General features: G+C 39.9%; 1 protein-coding gene and 1 pseudogene across 2 annotated transcripts in view; both read right to left on the minus strand.

Moving 5' to 3' along the window:
• The window catches only part of LOC102859274, a 30,545-nt pseudogene extending 29,417 nt beyond the window's left edge, over window positions 1-1,128 (minus strand). Inside the window, exons 1-2 of the transcript XR_439020.1 lie at window positions 1,067-1,128; window positions 325-842 (exon numbers count right to left, since the gene is read on the minus strand). The product of XR_439020.1 is annotated as an AP-1 complex subunit sigma-2-like (transcript). The remainder of the gene's footprint in view (window positions 1-324; window positions 843-1,066) is intronic.
• PIGL (phosphatidylinositol glycan anchor biosynthesis, class L) overlaps window positions 1-7,271 on the minus strand; it is a 127,554-nt gene that overhangs the window by 61,882 nt on the left and 58,401 nt on the right. The window lies entirely within an intron of this gene.

The raw sequence follows: 7,271 nt of genomic DNA on the forward strand, positions 1-7,271 counted from the left end.
AAACAATACTCAAAACATTCATAGGTCTTTTTTTTTTAAGAGAAGAAATTAAATCAGTTGGAGCAGGCATAAGCTAACTAAAATCTTATGTAGAATGAAAAGGGCTAAGGAGAAGAAGAGAGGAAAAAATACAATTGTAAAGGTATTGGCTCTAAAATATTCTTTAACTATTTTAACAAGATAACCAAGAAAGCCAGCGTCACCAAGCTGAGGATATTTTCTTTCTTAAGTACATTCCTCTGTGAAATTCTGCATATTCGGTAAGTAGTCAGTTAGTATACAGGGACATTAAAATATTCATGACGTGGCTTTGTGCCAGGGAACCGCTGAACCTCCTGCAGGAGATCCGCTTGCTCGATGGCTTTCAGGACATTTTTCTTGGACGTTTCCTGAACTTCCCCTCCCAGAAGAAACTCATCCAAAATAAAATACGCCTTCTCAAAATTAAAGATGATGTCAAGTTCACACACACTGCCAAAGTACTTGTCAAGGAGTTCCACGTAACGATGAATTATTTCCAGGGTAATGAGTTCATTGTCCTGATCCTCAATAGCACAGCAAAAGTACAGACTTGCATATCTCTTGTAAACAATCTTCAGATCTCGCCACTCGAGAAAGCAGCACATTTTAGGCTTCCGAGCCAAGACGGTTTGGACGAGTTCCCTTGTGATCTTTTTTTTTCCTCTTTGTCTGACAGGGGGACATACCATTTCTGCAGTCGCAGCTTCCCCTGACGACTAAAAAGCATCATAAACTGCACTGCGGCAGCGATGGATTCTCGGCTGGGAGCAGCGACTAAGGGGAAACCCCTGTCGCTGCGCTGAGGAGCAGCAGCCGTGTTGCTGAGGGGAGGGGACCGGCCTCATTACTCAGTTTTAACATACATTCTAGCTCTTTATAATTTTAAGAAACAGTTTAAATGCCTTAATCTAAAACATGATCTTCACGATCTGGCATTTACTCAGCTCCCTTACTTTATCTTCTATCACATTTCCTCTTGCATGTTCTTCTACTCCAGCTATTTAAAGAGGATTCTTTTCAGTGTACTTAGCTAATCCCTACTCACCCTTCAAGACAGCAGGTAACCTGAGCAGGATGCCTTTTCTGACTCCTTGAATTTGCATCCATAGCATCCTCTGTGCCCCAGCTTTTAGATCTGAACTTGCTGTGCTATCTTCATGACATTTATTAGTTTGTTGGCCTTCTCAGTTATAGGAGAGAGCCTGACTTTTCATTTGGTCCTAACAGGACTCAGAACCCAAAGACTTCTTTGAAATGATAAAAAACAAAGATATTACTTTAAGGACTAAGGTTTCCTGATTAAGGCAATGATATTTTCAATCTTTTCACATGTATGTAAAAGCTGGACAATGATAAGACGACCTAAAGAGAGCTGATGTATTTGAATTGTGGTGTTGGAAAAGAATACAGAATATGCCATGGACTACCATAAGAATAAACAAGTCTGTCTCAGGAAAAGTGTAGCCAGAATGCTCTTTAGAAATGAGGATAGATTTTTCTCCACTTCTCACTTTCAGAGAATGACCCATCTCTTTCTCTGGGACGTATCTTTGCTAATAAAACAATCTTTACTTTCACCTTAGAGGTGGGGGAAAGAAAAGAGGGTAGTAAGACTTCACCATACCTATTTTGGACCTGTTACCAGGAGGGAGAGAGAGCTATGTTGGCCTAGTGGACAGAAAGTTATGCTACCAAGCCCAAGGTAGGTGATTTTAATCTGCGGTCCTAAGGCCTGGTTCAAATTATTTTTCTGTCAAACATTCTTCTAGGTGGTATAGCACTGGTCTATGCATTACTGTACAGAGGTAACTCGTGGTTGCTGTGATGCCAAACACTGTGACACAGATGTGTCAAATGCAATAATGGTTACCCATGGTGGACAGTGTTTGCCTGGAAGCAGGAGTGGCATCCACTTCTGAAATGGCTTGCCTCGGAAACTCTATGAACAGTTTTCAGGCCTTTAGTTCATAGTGTTGCTATTAGTCGTCTACGACTCAACAGCACCTAACAACTAACACCATCAGGAGGAACCTATACCTGGAGAAGCATATCATATTGGTAAAATAGAGGGTAACAAGACCTTTAATAGGATGAACTGGTATAAAGGCTCTAATAATAATGAATTCAAGCATAATGATTCAAAGGATGGAAAAGACTAGGAAGTATTTTCTTCTGTCATCACTAGGGACCAAAACTAACTTGACAACTGACAACAATAGTATTTGAGTTATAATCTGTATCTCCTAGTTAACAAATTAGCCTTAAATGAAGAGTAATAAACAACTTACAATCATGCATAAGGAAACAATGTAAAACTCCCTCTTATGGAATCCTTAGGATTCTGTTTCATCCTTTCCTTTTCCTTAAACTTATTAAAAAATTGACAATTTCAGGGAATATTCACCACCATGAATGCAATACAAAGGGCGCAGATACAATCAAGGAATACATCATTCCCCTTTAATACAATAATGCTTTTTTTAACAGGTGCCTGTTGAAAGGAGTAAGGATTTAATCAATTTCACTACTGTAGAAAAAAAAATTAACACAAGTGTCTCATTGTAGCCAGTATCGTCATACAATCTAGCTGTGAAGGGAATGTTTATAATACTTCAGAAATTATTCCATTTTTCTCTGCTCTTCCACCTTTCCCAGCATTAGGTCTTTTTCTCAGGACCAGCCACTCCCAATATCATGCCTGAAGTATGAGAGACAAAATTTCATCATCCTTGCTTCTAAGGAGCAGTCTGCCTGCACTTCCTCTAAGATAGATTTCTTTGTTCTTTGGAAGTCCATGGGATACTCCGTATTCTTTACCACAATTTAAAAGCATCTCTGGTATCCTTATTTACTGTCCAACTTTCAGATGCCTAAGTGAAAATAATATGACTTGTATTAGATGCAATATGTATGGTTGAGTGTCAACCAATTCTTTTTTTAATATCCTAATTTTTTAAAAAATATTTCATTGGTTTGTCTACATTGTTTCATTCATGTACATAGTTTGCTTGTTGTTTTTTTATGCCCCCCCCCAAACTCTGCATCCCTGTGACTTCTCCCGTCCGGTATCTACACACCTTACAGGTTATCATTCTGTTTTGGTACAGTGACTCTCTCTATTCATTTTCTTTTAACACTTCCTGATCCTTTAGTATTGCAATTCGAGGCTTGTTCTTCCATCCTTTCAGCTTGAGAAATGCAGAATGTGTTGTTCCCTTTAGGTTTTCTAACTCCAGCTCTTGGCACATTTTGATATGATACTTTGCTTTGCCTTTCAACATCGGGTGTCAGTCCTGAAGAAGGTCCTCTTTCTCTGTACATGTGGAGCAAAGTTTTTGTCTCCTTTAGCATCTGCAGGCCAAATGTCCTATGGGTATCTCCACAAAGTCTCTGTGGCTCTTAATGTATTTCACTCCTGGTGCTTATTTCCTGAGGGTACTGAGGTACTCGCCTCACCTATATCAGTCCACCCTTCCACTATCAATCCCCTTCCTCCTAACTTTCTATGTGAATTTGGCTTGATGGTGCACAGGTGTCCTATAAATAGTCTTACAAGTGCAGAATGAGAATCACATACTGACAATCACCGACAGAGGTAGGAAGGGAAAGGTTCTGAGATTAAACTGTGATGGATGTTTCAGGACAAGTCAGATGTTATTGACAGGTGGAAATAAGTGAGAAGTTAGGAGAACAATTACGGCTTAGAAGTGCTACAGAAAGCAGTAGCATCAAGGAGGTAAAAGCAGGTAACACCATTGCTGCTAGGAGGACTGGGCCTGAAAAGTATCCCACTGATGAAGTGATATAGTATCTCACCAATGAAGTGAGGTGTTTCAATGGCAGAGGGAGGAAGAATGCAGATGAGACAGATTTCACCTCATTGGAGAATGAATGAGAACAAGAAAGGAAATAGATAATTTTGACTATAAAGGAAGATAGAAGAGTATTCCAGTAGCAGGATGAGGAAGGGTTTAGAGGTTTTGTTTTGTTTTAATGATGGGAGAATCTTGAACAGGTAGATATGGAAAGAATAAAAAGTAACAATAAGACAAACAGAAGTAAATGGAAATTTTTACTAATGTATACTCTGTGTATTAACAAGCTAAATATGTGGGCTAGATCAAGCTTACTAAGTAACTAATAGTAACTAGCTCAAAATCATTAGAACAAGGCCAGGGGCTGAGAGAACTGACCATCAGTTGCTCATATGCATGCTCACACTGAAGCCAAAGACAATGAAGCCAAGTCCATGAGGCCTAGGTAAGGCTTAGAGACAAGCCCTCATCTGTCCATTTATCATATCACTTTCATACTCTCTATGGATTTACAGTGATGTGGGAAGCTATGCCACTGGTATTTCAAATACTCAGCATGGCATTTTCAATCACCTCTTAGACATATACAATTTGAACAATGAATAAGGAACACCAAGGAAGAAGCAGTGATTTTGAAGATGGATTGTTTGCAAAGAATTTGAAATATACCATTGACTGCCATTAGCGTAAGTCTCCTCCCATGTGATTAACTGCCTATGAAAATCTGTGGGAGGGTAAGCTCTGGGTCAGCTCTGACTCGATAGCACACAACAAGAGATCTTAGAATAAATACAGCCAAACTGAAGGCTGGCAGTTCTAATCTACCAGGCACCCAGTGAGCTGAAGATGAAGCAGTCTGCATTCACAGAGATTAATAGGCTGGAAACCCCGAGGGGCAACTCTACTCTGTCCTATGAGTCGCAATGACTCAGAATCAACATATACGCTAAGGAACTCTGCTGGCTCAACATTTATTATTAAAAAGTTGATAATTCAAATCCACCCAGAGGCTTTGTAGGATAGACTTGGTCATGTACTTTAATAATGATTGTTGTTGTTAGGTGCCATTGAGGAAACTTATCAAGTTCATGTGTCAGGACTTTGTTAAGTGCCACTGAATACAACCCATAGTGACCCTATGAATAACAGATCCGAACCCTTTCCTATCCTGTGCCATCCTTACACTCTCTGACATACTTGAGCCCATTGCTGCAGTCACTGTGTCAATCCATCTCATTAATGGTCTTCCTTTTCTTTCACTAGTCTTTCCTAGCAGCATGTCCCTTTCCAAGGAAAAGCATCTCTTAGCAACATGCTCAAAGTATGTGATATGAAGCTTTACAATCTTTGCCTCCAAGAAGTATTCTGGGTGCACTTTTTCTAAGACATCTCTGTTTGTTCTTTTGGCAGTCCATGAGATGTTCAGAACTCTTCTCTAACACCAGAGCTCAAAGGTATCAATTCTTCTGTCATCCTTATTCACTGTCTAGCTCTCAGATACATAGCAAGTGAGAAAAAGACCATACTCTAAATCAGAGCACCTTAGTCTTCAAACTGACATCACTGCTCCTCAGTAATTTGGAGAGGTCCAGCCAACGCAATATGTCTTCTGACCTCCTGTAGAACTGCCCAATAGGATTTCCTTCATGGGAACAGATTTCTGAGTCTTTGTTCCTGCATTGCCAGGAAGCACAAGCAGATTCTAACCCAACCTCTTGAGCGCTTAACCACTACCCCACTAGGGCAGCTGAGGTAACTGCATCACCTGGGCAACTTTACTGTCACATGGGATCAGTGTGAGGCTTGACCTGATGGTACTTAACTATGTATACATGGAGAAAAGTACATAGTTAAGTTGAGCAAGCATCCATAGCATATCCCAATTACAAAAAGGATGAGAAAATATAGCTAATACTGGAAAATTTCAAGAGAGAAATTATGTCTACTTATGTTTCTGCAGGTAACATCTAGCAAGTTTAAAGGTAGACTGTTGGTAATTATCTAGTAAAAAAATAGTATGTGAATTCTTTTTGGCCCTGTTTAATAATTTGAAACTAATGGTGGGCTCACAGGTTTAGTCTAGGAAAGCTAAAAATAAGAACACCAGATGTGTAACATCTAGAATGGAGATTATATAGGCTGTGAAGAGTACTGCATGAAGAACAGCAGTAAGACTAGCATTATCTATGTCAAAGGTACAGATTAATGCTAAGTCATACTGCTATAATGTGGGGTTAAGCTATAATTCTGTAAAGACTAATAAATGAAATACAAGATTATGAAGATATTCCTGATAGACTATTGCTGTTGTTGTGTGCCATGGAGTCTGAAATGACACAAAGCTACCCTTCCACAGAGTTTCAGAGGCAGGAGATTGCCCGGCTTCCTGTGGAGCAACTAGTGGATTCAAATTGCAGCAAGTAGTGGATTCAAACTGTGTGCTTTTGGGATTTCAGCACAGCTTATTAGAAAGCTGCAATGACTCACTTTAAAACAGAAATACTCCTGGGCTTATTTTACCTCTGGATATAGCTCAGGAGCCTGTATTATAAACTGTAAGTGTAATGCTCAGAGCACGACCCTATTCTACAAGGAGACGAATGTATTCTCACCTCGTAGTTCCTATCTGCCTCTCCAGCTCTGCTCGACTCCTTGAATACTGGAACTTGGATTTCTGGGATGTTCTTTGCGCTCTGAGTGCCTTTGGTCTTGGCATCTCTGATATTCCCCACCCCTACATCTCCTAAAGAATGCCATTCTAGCTCCACCTGGAGGATGAGCAGTTGAACGTGCCCACCTGTCACCTGATGGTGCCACTGTTATGCTCTATAGCCACTTCTTTACCAACCAAAGCCAAGAGACAGAGAGCAGTGAGAGACATTTTTCTTGTCCTTCAGCTTAGAAAGGACTTGTTAAGGGTGTGTCTCTACACTTACCTTACAGATGTAAGCCTTTTGTTGAATATTGTTTTTAGTCCTGGAGGAGCAAAGCAATGCCCAGTGGTTCTTAAGACCTGGCAATTTGCTCCCAGAAAGATCAAAGCCTAGAAAGCCATGTGGGAAAGTTCTACTATGTTGGTAGGGTTGCTACGAGTCAGAATAATGAGACATGGTTGCACAGTGGTTAAACACACAGGTGATCCATATCTTAGACCATACACAAAAGCCAACTCTAGGTGGATCATGGACCTAGGACTAAAACCACAGACTATAAACTTCATTAAAGAAAAGCTTGGAGGAACTCTAGAAGTCCTAATTCACAACATAAACAGTCTTCCAAGTATCCTGAAAAATCTACAACCAGGAGAAGATAAAATAGATGAATGGGATCTTCTTCTTTTTTTTTCTATAATTATATTTTATTAATTTTCATAAACATTTACAGAGATTTTGGGTTTCCATTCATTCACCGCCGCACCATTCTCTCTACCCTCCT

Source organism: Elephantulus edwardii, unplaced genomic scaffold, assembly GCF_000299155.1.
Source record: "Elephantulus edwardii isolate Elephantulus edwardi_28Jun2011 unplaced genomic scaffold, EleEdw1.0 scaffold00324, whole genome shotgun sequence".
Classification (NCBI taxonomy): Eukaryota; Metazoa; Chordata; class Mammalia; order Macroscelidea; family Macroscelididae; genus Elephantulus; species Elephantulus edwardii.